We start from the raw sequence: 16,614 nt of genomic DNA on the forward strand, positions 1-16,614 counted from the left end.
GTGTATAAGTGTTCCCCTTTGTCCACATCCTCACCAGCATGTTACTTTCTGTGTTTTGGATTTTAGTCATTCTTACAGGGGTGATATCTCACTGTGGTTTTGATTTACATTTCCCTGATGGCTAGTGATGTTGAGCATTTTTTCATAGATTTGTTGGCATTTGTATTTCTTCCTTTGAGAACTGTCTGTTGAAGTCCTTTGCCCATTTCTCAACTGGATTGCTTGTTTCTGTTGTTGTTTTTTAAGTTGCTGTTATATTCGGGATGTTAATCCCTTGGCAGGTAAGTGGTTTGCAAATATTTTTTCATCCATTCTGCTGGATATCTTTTCACTCTATGATCATTTCCTTTGCTGTGCAAAAGCTTCTCAGTTTGATACAGCCCCATTTGCTTAATTTTGCTTTTGTTGCCTGTGCTTTGGGGGTCTTGTCCAAGAAGTTGTCCCCTACACAATATCTTAGAGCATTTCCCCTACATTTTCTTTCAGCAACTTCATAGTCTCTGATTTCAAACTTAGGTCTTTGATCCATCTTGAGTTGATTTTTGTATATGGTGAGAAGTATGGATATAATTTCAGTCTTCTACATATATACACCCAGCTTTGCCAGCACCATTTATGGTAGAGATTATCCTTACTCCAGTGTATGATCTGAGCACTTCTGTCAAACATCTGTTGGATATATGTACATGGATTAAATTCTGGGCTCTCTATTCTGTTCCATTGATCTACATACTGGTTTTTATGTCAATACCAAGCTGTTTAAGTTGCTACAGCTTTGTAGTATTCTTTGAAATCAGGTACTGTGATGCCTTCAGCTTGGGTTTTCTTGCTCAGGATTGCTTTGGCTCTTCTGGGTCTAAATGTGATTCCATATGAATTTTAGGATTTTTTTTCTAACTCTGTTAAGATAGCTATTGTTATTTTGATAGGGATTGCACAGAATCTGTAAATAGTTTTAGGTAGTAGAGACATTTTATTTTATTTTTAAAATATTTTATTTATTTATTTGAGAGGTAGAGTTACAGAGAGAGAGAGGGAGAGACAGAGAGACAGATCTTCTATTCACTGGTTCACTCCCTAAATGGCTGCAATGGCTGAGCTGGGCCAGGTTGATTATAGGAGTCAAGAGCTTTTTCTGGGTCTCTCATGAAGGTGCTGGGGCCCAAAGATTAGGGCCATGTTCCACTGCCTTTCCTGCCACATTAGCAGGGAGCAGCCTTACTCACTATGCCACAGTGTCAGGGCCCATTTGGTTCTTCTTACTGAGCTCTATCTTCTTAGAAATATTTTCATTCATGTCACTCATTGATTTTTCCTCATTTCTTTGATCCATCTATATTCTCTTGCATTTCGCTGTTTCTTTAGAATAATACTTTGAATTCTATACCTGTCATTTCACAGATTTCCTTCAGTTCAGGATCTCATTCTGGAGGAGTATTGTGTTTTTTTGGAGGCATCATGCTACCTCCCTTCTTCATGTCTACTGCATCCCCACGTTGATGTCTGCCCATTGGTGTGTTCCTCCCTTCTGCCTACGATACAGGTTTTATTGTCAAAGTTGATGGCTTAGCTGTATGAAGGGTATCACTTGGCTTGTTGCTTTGGTTTTGGTTCTATGGTGCACATCAGCAGGAACTGGACTAGGAAACAGAGCCAGTACTTGAACTTGGGCACTCCAATATGGAGTGTGGGCAACAAGTAGTTTAATCACCAGGCCAAATGCCTACCCCTCTCATTTTCTTGATTCCTTTAGCTGTGGAGTAGCATGCAGTACTGGGAGAGTTCACTTCTCACTCTGGTCTTCTTAGAGGTCCGTTTCCATACTGAGAACCAGTCAACCTCCTTAGTATTATGTTGTCAGTCATATATACTTGGCAGGAACTTTGCTCTAAAAAAACTTTTTTTTAAAATCACAAGATTCAATTTACAAACTTTCAGAAGATAAATGAGTTCTACACCAACGAGGTGCTGAGCACAGCCCATCCAGTGCCTTGGAAAATAACCAGGCTCTCTGAGCACAACACCACAGTTTCATTGCTGCACCAACACTGCCTGGGATGCCAAAGCAAATCCTCACCAAGGAGAAATAATCTTCTCTCCTAATGGCATGCAGCAAAATTCACCTGTGGTGGAAGCAACTGTCAGGGACTCCCTCCCACTTCAATGCCTTCTAAAAGAGGGAGGCTTTGAATCCAGAGCTTAACTGCAGCTCATGACAAACAGAGCAGTCAAAGCCATCGGGACCCAGGCAAAGCAGGAAAAGGGTCTACCCCAGGGGAGAGTTTTGATGATGCAGCCAAGTCCATGGGGCTATCATTAGCTGCAGAGAGTTTCACGCATCTACAGGTATTTCAAGGAACATATGCACAGCAAGTATCAAGCCCAGTATTCTTTTTTTCAATTGTTCATTTATTTGAGATGCAGGTTAACAGAGGGAGGGAAGAGGGAGGGAGGGAGAGAGGGATGGGGAGAGGGGGAGAGGGGGGAGGGGGAGAGGGAGAGAGAGAGAGAGGGAGGGAGAGAGACAGGGAGAGAGAGAGAGAGAAAGAGAGAGATACATCTCCTACCCGCTGATTCACTCCTCAAATGGCCACAAATGGTTGGACTGTTCCAGGTGGAAGCCAGGAACCTGGGACTCTATTCACATCTCCCTCGTGGATGGCAGGGGCCTAAGTGCTTGGGCCATCTTTCACTGCTATTCCAGGCGCATTAGCAGGGAGCTGGATGCAAAGTGGGGCACCCAGGACTTGAACTCGCACTCATTTTGGATGCTGGCAGTCAGATGACATGTGTCACTGTCAGCCATGACAGTTGGATCCTCAAGCCCACTCACCAAAATACTACATCACACAAGCCTCCCACAACCCCTGCTGTAGCTCCCACAACCCTTTACTGCTATGTGAACCACACTGTCAAATATCAGACATCACACTGCTGAGAACAGGGACGTGGCCCAGGCTTTGTAAATTTAGGACGAAGCATGTGCTGGTTGCTCAGCACCAGGTAACTGACCTGAACCCAACCTAGTCACCACATGTACCATTACTTCTGGGGGAAAATGCTTTCCAGACTCCATTCAGTTGAGTTACCAAATAAATGCTGCTGCCTCAAATAGTTTTGGTCAGTAGATACAGGCAGAAAGGGATTAAATAAAGAGATCAAGGGGGAAAAATAAAATGGATTTGGGAACATCAGTAGCTGTCAATTGGGAATTATCTGCATGAGGGGACTTCAAAAAGTTCATGGAAAATGCATAGTATGAAAAACTATGCATGAATTTCAAATTCTAAAATATTTATTCATTACTTTCACTTCATTTGAAAGGTGGAGAGACAGACGGATAGAGATCTTCCATCTGCTGGTTCGCCCTCCAAATGCCTGCAACAGCTAGAGTGGGGCTGGGCCAGGCTTAAGCCAGGAGCCAGTAACTCCATCCATGTAGGTGCAGGGACCCAAGTACTGAAGCCTTCATCCGCTGTCCCCCCAGCTGCACATTACCAGGGAGCTGGATCAGATGTGGAGTATCCGGGACTTGGACGCAGGCACTCCAACATGAGATGCAGGTCTTCCGAGTGTTGTATACACTGCTAAGTCAACACCTGACTCAACAGCAAAATGTTTTACACCATAATCAAGAATCAACTTTTTTTTTTAATTCTACTTTTCCATAAACTTTCTAATGTACCCTCATATTAGGTAAAAGCTAAAGATCAGATGCTAAATGTCTTTCCATGAGCAAATGAATTTTGGCAAGAATTTTGGGGATCAAAGAGATCAGATGTGCTCTCATTAGCTGCATGTGAATGTGTTTGCCATTCACATGCACTCCTTTTAAAACAGTTTCTCAGGGCTGGCGCCGCGGCTCACTAGGCTAATCCTCCACCTTGCGGCGCCGGCACACTGGGTTCTAGTCCTGGTCGGTGCGCCGGATTCTGTCCCGATTGCCCCTCTTCCAGGCCAGCTCTCTGCTGTGGCCAGGGAATGCAGTGGAGGATGGCCCAAGTGCTTGGGCCCTGCACCCCATGGGAGACCAGGATAAGTACCTGGCTCCTGCCATCAGATCAGCGCGGTGCGCCGGCCGCAGTGCGCCGGCCGCGGCAGCTACTGGAGAGTGAACCAACGGCAGAGAAAGACCTTTCTCTCTGTCTCTCTCTCACTGTCCACTCTGCCTGTCAAAATAAAATAAAATAAAACAAAACAAAACAGTTTCTCAGGCCAGCGCCATGGCTCACTTGGCTAATCCTCTGCCTGCGACACCAGTACCCCCTAGTCCTGGTTAGGATGCCGGATTCTGTCCCAGTTGCTCCTCTGCCAGTCCAGCTCTCTGCTGTGGCCCGGGAAGGCAGTGGAGGATGGCCCAAGTGCCTGGGCCCTGCACCCACATGGGAGACCAGGAGGAAGCACCTGCCTCCTGGCTTCAGTCAGCGTAGTGTGTCGGCTGCAGCACACTGGCCGTGGTGGCCATTTGGGGGGAGAACCAACAGAAAAAGGAAGACCATTCTCTCTGTCTCTCTCTAACTCTGCCTGTCAAAAAAAAAGGGGGGGGGGGTTTCAAAAATTACTAGGTTTGGGCTCAAGGGCAGAAAAAATTGTTATAGCCTGATCTCTTAAGAGACTCTTTCCTGGTCAAATCTGTGCTGTCCCTGATAAAAACAGACCCCCATCACACAATGGGTTACCCAAATACCTACAGTTAAGAGGAATACGTTCTAAAGCCACAGAACACAGGAGCTGACTGTCATGTACCACCACAATTCGGTATATATTTTATGAAGAGTTACAAGAGAGGGGTCTAGGCACCACAGCTCAATAGGCTAATCCTCTGCCTATGGCACCGGCACACCAGGTTCTAGTCCTGGTCGGGGTACTGATTTCTGTCCCGGTTGCCCCTCTTCCTGCCCAGCTCTCTGCTGTGGCCTGGGAGGGCAGTGGAGGATGGCCCAAGTCCTTGGGCCCTGCACCCGCATGGGAGACCAGGATAAGCACCTGGCTTCTGGCTTCGGATCAGCGCGGTGCAGCGCGCTAGCCACAGTGGCCATTGCGGGGTGAACCAATGGAAAAAAGGAAGACCTTTCTCTCTGTCTCTCTCTCTCACTGTCCACTCTGCCTGTCAAAAAAAATTTAAAAAAAAAAAAGAGAGAGAGGGGTCTAGAGCTTCCCAACACAAACAAATGATAAATGTTTAGAGGGAGATGGTGATTTGAACATCACATGTTGTATGCATGGATCAAATGCCCACACTATGTCCCATAAACACATACAGTGATCATGTGCCGAATAAAAAGAAATCAGTGAAGAGAACAGAGCACAATCTCCATGGAAGTGATGCGGCCCAGCAGAGCGTCCCTTGAGCTGCCGAGACCCCCATGGACAGACGGGACTCCTCTCAGAGCCCCAGGCATCCCTCTTGCTCTTTATAAAACAGCAGGTCTAGGATTTAAAGTAAGTAGATTTACTGCATTGAGACTCGCTCCCAAGCCACTTATGGAAAATTCCACTTCGTGGGAAACGTCTTCTATAAACCAGGCTATTTTCTATTGATTTAGAGTGAGTATTCCTGGTAAAGGGAAGGACTCCAGAGATTTCAAAGAAAAGACTTTCAGAAACCTTTCATCTTGTTTTTAAAACAATGAAGTTGCCGAGTTTCCTTACTGAAAAGGAGGGAGAAGAAAAAGGTTTAACCAAGTGGAACTGAAAACCAAGAGAGCCGCTGGCCTGGGGTGGCGTTGAGGGGGTATTGGGGGAGGGACGTGGTGATCAGTCTTCAGGATCTTGTAAAGCAGGAGAAGAGTTTGTCCTTTTCCTGGGCACAACCCAAGGATGCGCCAAAGAGCAGCTTCTGCCTAGAGGGTGGAGGAAGCTGGGGCCCCCTCATTCCATTACTAAGCTCAGGTTCAAGGCAACTGGTCCTCCCTGCGATGCTCCTGCCTAGTCCCCTCTCAGCACTTCACAGAGGGCACCATCAGGAGGGAGCAGGCCACAAAGCCACAAGACAAATGCTCGTGGTATGGGGTGGGCATTTGGCTTAGCAGCTACGCCAGTTAAAATGCCAAAGCATCCCATATCTGAATACCTCAGTTTGATACCTGGCTCCACTCCCAATTCTGGTTTCCTGTTAATACACACTGGGGGAGGCAGCAGGTGGCAGTTCAAGTAGTTGGGTCCCTGCCACCTACATGGGAGACCTGGATTGAGTTCCTAGCTCCTGGCTTTGGCCTGGCACAGGCCCAAGCTGTTGAAGTCATCTGGGGAGTGGACCAGTGGATGGGAGCTCTGCCTGCTTCTCTCTCTTCTCCCCACCTCTTATTTTCTTAAGGATTTACTTATTATTTGAAAGTCAGAGTTACAAAAGTGAGGGAGGGAGGGAGGAAGGGAGGGAGGGAGAAACAGAGAGAGAGAGAGAGAGAGAGAGAGAATCTTCCATCCACTGTTTCACTCCCCAGATGGTTGCAAAGGCTAGGGCTGAGCCAGGCCTAAGTCAGGAGCTAAGAGCATCTTCTGGGTCTCCCACATGAGTGGCAGGGGCCCAAACACTTGGGCCATCTTCTGCTGCCTTTTCCAGGCCATTGGGAGAGAACTCAATTTGAATAGGAGCAGCTGAGATTCGAACTGGTGTCCAAATGGAATGCCAGCATTGCAGGAGGTGGCCTTATCTGCTATGCCACAATGCTGGTCCCTCTCTTAATTATTTCAAAAAAAATTTTCAACAAAGCTAGTGGTCTATAACCAACAGGACCTGGCTAATGTTTTGTCCTTAATTTAGTCAATTAACCCACAGTGACTCCAAAGTCCCGTCCTGTGCGGGGCTCACTGTAAGCACTGCTCTTACGATTCAAGAAGGCAGACACTGGCCCCCGCCCCAGGCTGCTCCTGTTCTCCTGGATGCCGAGCTGAGACAGAAGCCCCAGAAGCAACCAGGTGCCACCAGAGCTGCCTTCCCAGGGAAGAGGAGACGCCTGGGACAGAAAGACCACAGCAGGGCAGGGGAGGCATTTTTGATTTTTGAGTTAAACATATTCCAGAGAAAACCCTGAGAATACCAAGATTACTCTAAATAAAACTGTCTTATCTGGGAGGACAGAATTCTAGGCTGGGCTCTGTGCCAGTACACCTGGGCAAGTTCACGACCTGTCTACACCTGTGTCCCATCTTGAAGGACACCTGCCATGGAGGGATCTAAGCTCAGCTGGGGAACTGGACAAGATGCTCCACTGCGAGGAAGGCCTTGAGATTCCCATGTCCAGGGCTGGATACTTGGATCGAGATTGTGTTCCCACCCTTGAGGGACCCAAGGAGAAACCTGTGAGAAGGAACACAGGTGCCGGCACTGTGGTGCAGCGGGTTAAAGCCCTGGTCTGCAGCTCTGGCATCCCATGTGGGCTCCAGTTCAAGTCCTGGCTGCTCCACTTCCGATTCAGCTCCCTGTTAATGTGCCTGGGAAAGCAGCAGAAGATGGCCCAGGTACTTGGGCCCCTGCACCTGCGTGGGAGACCAGGAAGAAGCTCCTGGTTTCTGGCTTCAAATCAGCTCAGCTCTAGCCACTGAAGCCTTCTAGGGAGTGAACCAGCAGATGGAAGAATCTCAATCAATCTCTCTCTCCCTCTGTAACTCTGCCATTCAAATAAATAAATAAAAAGAAAGAAAGAAAGAAACATAGGTGCTGTAGTGGTGGATGAGAAAGGAGGGTCTAACCCAGATTTGGGGGAGCTGGGAGAAGTAAGTGACGCTGCGGGTCAGAGAAGGGGCGGGAAGATTTATTTCCTTTAGACAGTGGGAGACAAAGATGACATTTCTACCCAGTAGGGGTCTGTTCATATATGGGAAATAAACCTCTAAAGATTGAGCAAGGGGAAATTTGGCATTTGCCTTGTTAGACGCTAAGACACCCACTTCAGGAGAGAATCTGGCTGCAGTCGGAATCTGCATCGTAAGCAGGAGGTGACGCTGAATGTGCTGTGCTCAGTCAGGCCTGTGTCCTGGCAGTTCCAGAATTTTCAGCAGTGGGGGTATTGTTACAACAGAAAAAAAAAAGTAACCAGGGGCTTTCCCATGAGTACCTTAGTAAACAGTGGCTGCTTCTCTTAGGTTTAATGTTTTGCGGTATGGAATTATGCACAGATAAAAGACAGCTGTGGGGCAGGTGTTGTGTAACAGGTTAGGGTGCTGGTGCCGGTTCAACTCCTGACTGCTCCACTTCTGATCTTGCTCCCTGCTAATGCTCCTGGGAAAGCAGTGGAAGATGGCCCGAGTCCCTGGGCCCCTGCACCCTTGTGGGAGACCCAGAAGAAGCTCTGGGCTCCAGGTTTTGGCCTGGCATCGCCCCAGCCAGAAGACCTCTCTCTCTCTCTCTGTTGCTCTGCCTTCCAAATAAATAATAAGTCCTTAAAGAACACACAGCTGCAGCACAGACCCGCTCCTTGCTGATGGTCTGCTAGCCATGTCTGAGGGCAGAAGGGTCCTGAGCCAGGCTCAGGTACACCAGGCTCAGGTGCTCGTTGGTGAAGATTTCTTTTCTCGCTCTTTTCTGTCACTTTGAGCCGTCAGTCACTGAAAATGCATCTCTCCAGAGTAGCTCATGCTTGATTTTTTCCTAGTAGCTTCACTGAATTTTACCACAGGCATGAAAAGTCCCCAGTAAAGCACCGTTGCTGGCTGATAATTACCACTCTGTACCGAGCAGGGCCGCCTACCACGGCCAAGATGCGGCTGAGGGTGGAGGAGGGAGGCTATGGAAGGGGAAGGAGTGGAAAATGGGAGGGGAGCTGGGGCTCTCTAACGTGGGAGAGACGTGGAATCCAGCAGGCTGCAGGAAGTCAAATGTTCTGAGTTAGGCATTTGGGAGCAAGGTGGCAACAGCAGTCCTGCTGGGCAGGCCTCATGGGCTGTCCCAAGCGAGACCTGGGTCCCAAGCCTGTGTGGCTCATGACAGCGATGTGATGGCCACTTGTGGCTTACGCAGATCCTTCCCTTTGAAATCTGACGAGCAGTAGCTCCTCCAAACCAAGATGACCATGGCAGTTATGCCAACGTTGTGGGTTTTGATCATTAAAAAGCCATGAAAAAAAAAAAAAAAAAAGGATGAGGTACAAAATGCTGCTGTCCCTTCTCTCCACCACGAAAACTGGGATTTCCTTCCCAACACCAAATGTTTAGAGAAGAGCCACGGAGAAATTCCAGAGAGATGGGAGGTGCTTTAACAACCCCGGGATAAGAGTGACGTGGCTGAACAAAGAGCCACGTTAGAGACCAAACAAAAGGAGCACGCCCTACAAATGTCCCTACCCGGGAAGTCCTAGGAACCAGGGCCTGGCCGCAGCACCTGCTGTGATAAAATGTTCCCGATGGCTGTCACCAGGTGGCTGCTGGGACAGCTGCCCCCTCTGGGCCCTGGGTGACAATCTGTCTGCTCTATAAAGCCCTGTGCCAACCCTTAGGTCTGAAGAGATGAGAACTGAGATGTGATGTCTGCAGTTCTGCACTGAAATAGAAACCCAGTGCTGTGGGAGAAGCTAACCACACTGGAGGGTGGAGCTGCAGGGGCCGGGAACAGAGGAGTGACGCGGACAGGGGGAAGAACGGAGTTGGCTGAGGCTGCTGAGGAAGACAGACATGGGCGATGCCCGCCAATTCCACCCCATGTCCTCGACTCATGGATATCTACACACTGAAAGGACACCAAGCCGCACTGCTATAGAAACACAGAATGTTGGAACTAGGGAAAAAAAAAAAAAAAACTCATGGGGGATGTTTAGTCCAGCACCATTATTTGCTGCGTGGGTAACTGAGAACCCTAGGAGCTGAGACCAAGAGCTTAGGCCTCCTTCCTAACGGAAGCAATGCAGACACACTCAGGATCCTTGCAGTAGAGCCCTGCAAGACGTGACAGCCACTGACTACTGGCTGGGCAACTTTTAGAAGGAAGGGTCTCATCCCAGCACAGTGCCGGCTGGAATCTCCATGTCCCAGAGCACACCCCCGTCTCAAGCCCCCATAGTGGGTTCACCAACTGTGGTGCACCTTCAAGTTAAGAGCACGCGCCTGAGTGGAAGACCGGGCAGAGAAGGCCGATCACCTGTGTTCCAGCTCCAGTTAGAGAACAAGATGCAACGTGTTTGGGCTAATTTCAGCAAGCCCAGTCGGTGTGAGATCAAAGATGTCAGCTGTGGCTATGCAGGCAAAACTGAGGGAAGTTCTGGAAGGAAACCGGATGACTCCTTTCCCAACAGCCTCTGTGACACAACACTCTCCCTCACCCTTAAAGAACGAAGGTGCAGCTCTGCTTAGAAACAGAAGGACAGGGGCTGGCGCTGTGGCAAAGCAAGTAAAACCGCCGCCTACACCACCAGCATCCTGTATGGGTGTTGGTTCGAGTCCCAACTGCTCCACTTCTGATCCAGCTCTCTGCTATGGCCTGGGAAAGCAGTAGAGGATGGCCCAAGTCCTTGGGCCCCTGGCACTAGCCTAGGAGACCTGGAAGAAGCTCCTGGCTCCTGGCTTTGGGTCAGTGCAGCTCCGACCATTGTGGCCACCTGGGGAGTGAACCAGAAGATGAAAGACCTCTCTCTCTTTGCCTATCTGTAACTCTGCCTTTCAAATAAATAAATAAATAAATCTTTAAAAAAAAAAAAAAAGAACAGAATGACAATCGCTTTTCGGCCTTTTGGCTAAGATAAAATGTAAAATCAGAATGACAGACACATATAAATCTCCCTTCCCGTTTTTTTTTAAAAAATGTATTTTCATTTTAATTGAAAGGCAGAGAGACAGACTGAGAGAGACAGAGAGAAACAGAAAAGATCTTCCATTTGCTGATTCACTCGCCAAATGCCCCCAAAAGCCAGGGTTTGGCCAGGCTAATGCCAGGAAGTCCAAATTCAATCTGAGTCTTCCAGGTAGGTGGCAGGGACTCAAATACTTGAGCCATCGCCCACTGCCTCCCCAGGTGCACATTAGCAGGAATCTGGGGTTGGAGGCAGAGTCAGCATTCCGATACGGGGTGCAGGTGTGCGGCTATGCCAGACGCCTGGTTTTGAGTCACGTCCAATCATGAAACCGTGTGGGAGCTGCTACACACTCCAAATCAACTGCCAAGTGACGAGTCACCACTCAGCAAAGGCTCACAGGAAAAACAAAACCCTCACTTCGCTCACCACCCAGCCTTCTCTCCATTTCTCAGTGGAGTCCAGGATTCCGGAAATCGCCCTGCTGGGCAGGGAGCCACACACCTGCCTACCTCTCCAGAGACACTTCGCCATTCCATCCACAGGTGAAGCTCTGATGTGCTCCTGAGATAACTGATTTTCTGAAGCCTGGAGATTTAGAGCTACAGAATCAGAGCAATCGCATCAGTGTGCAGAGAGCAACACTGAGAAATAAAGCAACGGGCTGTCCCCCACCAAGTAGGGATCCACGTGCCTGCTAGTCTCTTACCAGCTACCTGACTGGGACGCATGGTTTCTGTCACTCACTGTTGAAGCTAGCTGGCTCATGAGAGCCCACTAAGAAATCTTAATGAATGCAGCCAAGCAGGCAACACAGGTAATTTTGCCAACTCTGTTAGCTCCAACTTTTACTTCTTATTGGCAACACCAAGGGGAATGGGGCACTTGACTCAATGAAATGGATTCCAAATCTGAGTCCACACCCCACTGAGAGCCTCACGTGGTACCCCGAGAAGCCGATTTCCACCAGATGGGCCCATCACATCTCCTAAGCCACCAGCCCTCACCCCAAGCCAAAGGCATCTGCTCAGCCTACATGAAGCCAATGCTACCCCAGGCGCCGGCTCCCTCGTTTGCACGGCCTCTGCAACTCTCGCAATCTCTGTCCAAGAGTTCAACCTTTCCTTCTGGTCCCACTTGCTGCAACAGTTTTCCCTGGTAATTCCAGCCCCTGATGGTCCCTCTCGTCCCTCCCCCTCATAAGGAGGCCTTTCATACTTTAACATAGCTTCTGAAATCTGTCAGCTACTTCGTATCTGAAACTTGCAACCTTACATGGATCCCTATCACCCTCCTGCAAAGCCTGCGGGAGCCCCTGGGCCATCTCCAGAGGGATTCCAAGAGAGCTGGCTGCAATCCCCTGAGACACCCTGTGTGATGGTGAAGTGACACTCTGTTGCCATGGCCACGGCCCCTTATATAAGGTGTATAAAAATCTGGGCAGCTGCTACACATCAAAGAGTGAAGTTCAAAGTCCTGAGATGCCTGTTGCCTTCTCCTAAGGCAGTCTGTATCAGGGGAGGCCTGGCGAACACAATCCTTTGTTTCCTCATTAGGAGAGAGCTCATTTAAATGCAAGGAATAACTGAGGCTGGCAGAATGAACTCTCTGGCTCCACAGCCATTTAGACAGTAATAATAATAAAAAGCAATGGTGGGGCCTGTGCTGTGGCGTAGTGGGCTAAGACTCCGCCTGAGGCGCCAGCATCCAATCTGGGCACAGGCTCATGTTCCGGCTGCTTCTCTTACAATGCAGCTCTCTGCTACAGCCTAGGGAAGCAGTAGAAGATGGCCCAAGTCCTTGGGCCCCTGCATGGGTGTGGAAGACCTGGAAGAAGCTGCTGGTTCCTGGCTTTGGATCAGCCCAGCTCTGGCCATTGCAGCCACTTGGGGAGTAAACCACTGGGTGGAAGACCTTTTTCTCTGTCCCTCTCCCTGTCTGTAACTCTGCCTCTCAGATAAATAATCAAAACATCTTAAAAAAAAAAAAAAGCAATGGTTCATAAACTGAAGGCAATCCTTCTACCTATCAGCAGTCTGAACTAAAGCTATAAAGTTGTAGACAGCCATGGGAGAAAAGGCAGTTTTTCTATATCCTATATTCACACATTTCTTCCTAAGCCCAAAGACACTGAGCCAGGCTGGGAGCAGACAGTGTGGGAGTGCTGGCTGCTGTTCCCAAGCACATGGAGGCCGTGATGTGAGGCACAAAGAAAGAAGATGAAATCACTCAGCTTCTTTCAGGTGCAAGCTGTGTTGTGGGCAGCTGGGAGGCCCACAAGAATGCACCTGCAATATATTCTGTGGAAGGTGTCTTCAAGAGCAGCATACAGGCCGACGCCGCAGCTCAATAGGCTAATCCTCCGCCTTGCAGCGCCAGCACACCGGGTTCTAGTCCAGGTCGGGGCGCCGGATTCTGTCCCGGTTGCCCCTCTTCCAGGCCAGCTCTCTGCTATGGCCCGGGAGTGCAGTGGAGGATGGCCCAAGTCCTTGGGCCCTGCACCCCATGGGAGACCAGGAGAAGTACCTGGCTCCTGGCTTAGGATCAGCGTGATGTGCCAGTTGCAGCGTGCCAGCCGCGGTGGCCATTGGAGGGTGAACCAACGGCAAAAAGGAAGACCTTTCTCTCTGTCTCTCTCTCTCACTATCCACTCTGCCTGTCAAAAAAAAAAAAAAAAGAGCATACAGAAAACACAGTTATTTATTGATTGGTTGATCGTGATCAGAATGCTGTGACCCCGCAAATGTCAGCAAACGGAAGCCAAACCCCTCGTAATGCCCCTGCAGGGGTCTGTTGCACAGGCCCTCTCGGTTCTAGGAGACTTGGGTGCTCAGGCCAAAAACAAAAAACAACAACAACAAAAACCCTTGGAATTCTCCTTGGCTTTTTTCTCTCTCTCAAACTCTATTTCAAATTTCCAGAAAATCTTGACACTGCTTCCGACGTTCATGTGGTATCTCAGGGCTGTTCACCACTTCTACCAGTGCTAATGTGGTTCAGGTCCCTGCTGCTTATGTCCCAGGTCAGCGCCAGAGCTTTCTAAATGGCCTCCAGTCACGCGCCATGGCCCCTGCACTCTGCCATCTCTCCGGATCCGAGTCTGCACCCCAGAGGGATCCCTTCAGGGTGAGATCCATCCCTCAGCCGTAACTCAGAAACCTCCAGTGGGCTGCCCGTGACCCTGCAGGAGGCTGGAGTCTTCACAATGACTTCCACGTCCTGCTCTGTACCCATTACTTGTGTGGTCTTCTGTTCCTCTCCCCTTCGCTCAACGCTTTTCCTTGCTGTCTGCTCACCTACTCCTGCCTTAGACTCTGCACTGGCTTGGAAGATGCTTCCTCCAAACAGCATGGCCAACACCACCACCTCTCTCAGATCTTTACCCATCGTCAGCCTCTTGGTGAGGGCTGCTTGGTCACTATAGTTGATCACTATACTTAAAATATACTTGATCACTAAAACTCACCTTCTTTTGCACACACACACACACACACACACTCACACACAGTCCTGCTTTGTGCTTCTCCATAGTAGTTATCACCATCTTACAAATGAAGGAACTACCTTAGTTACTTATGTGTAGTCTTTCCCTCCCACTCTTTGCCATGAGATGGGGGGATTTTATCTTTTCTTCTTTCTACTGATGCAGCCCAGCACCCGGAATGGAAGGCAGGCACTAAATAAATAAATCATTCTTGAATGGATAAATAATGTAGCACTTGCATACATGATTAAATTCACCTCTCTGCCTCTGTCTCTCGAAGCACTGTGCCCATCTGGGGGCCAGAGACTGAACTTCATTCATGTTGGCATCCAGACACCAGACACTGTCCACAGCGCAGAACAGGGATTCAATGAATGCATGCTAAGTGAATGGAAGGGGGGCAGAGAAAGAAAGCATGGCTGACATTCAGGCACCTTGCATTTTTAGTCAATTCTGCAAACTTCTGTATAAACCTGAGGCGGACACAGTCTCTGCTGAAGAGAAACCTGGCACGGTGAGGAAGACACAAAAAAGATACAAGCCCCAATGCAGCGTGATCCGGGCTGTCACTCACACTCACACACACACACACACACATTCTTACACACACAGTCAAGGTACAGAACTAAGATGGGAAAGCAGAGGCTGGGAGTTGGGAAAGAGATCACAGGAGGTCTTCTTTAAGCTGGGCTTTGATGGTTGAATAGGAGCTTGCCATGCAGACTGTGGGGAGACAATGGCCCAAGCTCAGCTGATGACCTTCCAAGTGGTGTCTGCAACAGATGTGAGGTCTGCTCCTGTAGCTTCTTCCCTGGCCTAAACTGTGTCGCCCTCCACAGGGCTCACTCCAGGATCAAGCTCTCCAAGCAGAGTCTCAGCCAACAGGAACACAGCAAACAGCTGATTGTCTAATGGTCCTCCTCTTCCCCTGCTGCTGGCAGAGAAAACTTGGCCTTTCACAGCAGAGTTACTCAATGGCTCCACCTGCCTCCCTGTAGGGTAGTTAAGGGCAAGGGCCACTCCTAACGGCTAGACTCAACAGCGCTGGACACGACAGTAAACAGGAGCAGGCCTCTTAGATGGCAGCCACTTAGAAACCCAGGGAAACCATCATTCCGTGGGCTCTGCCCACATGCAGAGAAGCAAAAGTCCATTTCCAAAGTGCTAGAGCTTTCTACCATCCTGGCCAAGTCTGAGAACAGGGCAGTGAGTGTGTTAACACAGCCCTCTGTGAGTGCATTCAAGTCACAGCCCGAGGGCTGCCTCCCTGGAGGGGGAGGCTGGGCCAGAGCAGCCTGGCACAGGGGATACTTTGCTGAGAAGAGCAAAGCCATCTGGTGAGGAGCTGGGATGCCAGGGCCTAAAAGGCCTTGCATCTCTAGCCTCCCTGGTTCACGGTGACTCCAACAGGGCCCCCGACTCCCTGTCACATCTTTAATGGGGTTTTCTTTGCTGCTTGCCTGATGGCTTGGCCAGAACAACAGAACCCCTGACGCATACCACCTGCACTTGTGTCTCCACCCCTGCTCCCACCCCAGCATACCCAGGTGTTTACAAGTGAGCCTTGCACCACAGCCCAGACCCCACCTGCCCCACAAGAGTCTGCCTGATCCCTACAGCCGCTGCTGCAGGTGAGTACCAGCTCTGCTCCTCCACCCTGCCCTCTCGGATCAGGGCAGCCTCTCCACATCCACACCGCCCGGGGCCACCTCCAGCTTCTCTCCCTGCTGCGCTCCCAAAATCTCCATCTCCCTTTCTGAGTCCTGGTGCTGCCTCCCCTTCCCTCACGGTACACCCCGTTGCCCTCAGCCGGCTCTGTTCTTGGCTTCTCTGTACTACTTCAAAGGTGAAACGGTTGAGACGCACCAGTCTGATGTGACACTGCAATTATGCGAGGACCTGAAGGGCCCTGAACTGGCTCCAGGGTCTCCGGGAATTTCCCATAATGCTCTGGTGCCCTAAGGCCCATTCAGCTTGTGGCCTGCTCTGCTCAGCCTGCAGGGACAAGGCTGGCCACCCATCACTGCCTCCTCCCTTCCCAGTGGGCCCGCTGTTCCCCGGAAGGGCCAGCAGGGTTTGCGTGACAGCCTCCGCTTTGGCGAACCCTTTTCTCACCTCTGGTTTCCCTGCTCTCAGAGGAACCTAGCTTGTAGCTTCTCTCCTCACCTCGGGCTTTTTGAAGAAGTCACTCCCCTGGCCTAGACTGCCATGCTCTTAACTCATGCATGCTGGCGGCTTCTCATCCCTCAGGCCAGTGCCCACACCTCCCCCTCTCCCGTCAAGCCAGTCCCCACAGTGGCTCAGCACCTGCCACTCTATCACAGGTCACACCATTTTATCTTCCTAGAGTTCATGATCTGAAATGGCCCTGCTCAGTCATTTGTTTTTGTCTGCTGTCACTCCAGCTAC

The 16,614-nt window shown here is 49.8% G+C and overlaps 1 protein-coding gene across 5 annotated transcripts in view; it reads right to left on the reverse strand.

Annotated features, from left to right (window-relative positions):
• The window catches only part of CAMK1D (calcium/calmodulin dependent protein kinase ID), a 458,904-nt gene that overhangs the window by 43,352 nt on the left and 398,938 nt on the right, over positions 1 to 16,614 (reverse strand). The gene's annotated exons all lie outside the window — the stretch shown is intronic.

The sequence above is a fragment of the Oryctolagus cuniculus genome, chromosome 13 (assembly GCF_051225735.1).
Source record: "Oryctolagus cuniculus isolate XC-2025 breed Fujian yellow rabbit chromosome 13, ASM5122573v1, whole genome shotgun sequence".
NCBI classification, from domain to species: Eukaryota; Metazoa; Chordata; class Mammalia; order Lagomorpha; family Leporidae; genus Oryctolagus; species Oryctolagus cuniculus.